The sequence below is a fragment of the Condylura cristata genome, unplaced genomic scaffold (assembly GCF_000260355.1).
Source record: "Condylura cristata isolate star-nosed mole 26May11 unplaced genomic scaffold, ConCri1.0 scaffold00354, whole genome shotgun sequence".
NCBI lineage: Eukaryota > Metazoa > Chordata > Mammalia > Eulipotyphla > Talpidae > Condylura > Condylura cristata.
In genome coordinates, this window is record NW_004567455.1 from 7,937 (window position 1) to 8,436 (window position 500).

Here is a 500-nt window from a genome sequence, read left to right on the forward strand (position 1 = left end):
CCTGCTCACGGCCCGCGGCCCCCACCCAGGTCCTCGACGTCCGGCCGCAGTCCAGCCGCTGCCTCCCGCCTGGCACGAGGGTCTGCGCCTACTGGAGCCAGAAGTCCCGCTGCCTGTACCCAGGCAGCGTGGTGCGGGGTGAGTGCCGGGGGGGCCCCCCCAAGAGGCGCTGAACGGGCAGAGTGGGCGGGACAGGCCGGCTGGGGGGAAGGGGACCGGCCGCTCCCGGGCCTGGAAGCCGGGGCAGCCCGGGGCTGGGCTCTTGCACGTGCGTCCTCGGCGGCAGGGCGGCTCCTCCCTGGACGCCCTGCGCGGGCCAGGGTGGAGGGGGCGGGGCGCCCCCCCACCCGAGTGCTGAGGCGCCGGCCCCTAGGCGCCCCGAGCGATGAGGAGCTGGACTCTGTGGAGGTGGAGTTTGACGACGGGGACACCGGCCACATCGCCGTCTCCAACATCAGGCTGCTGCCCCCTGATTTCAAGATCCAATGTGAGCCTCGCCC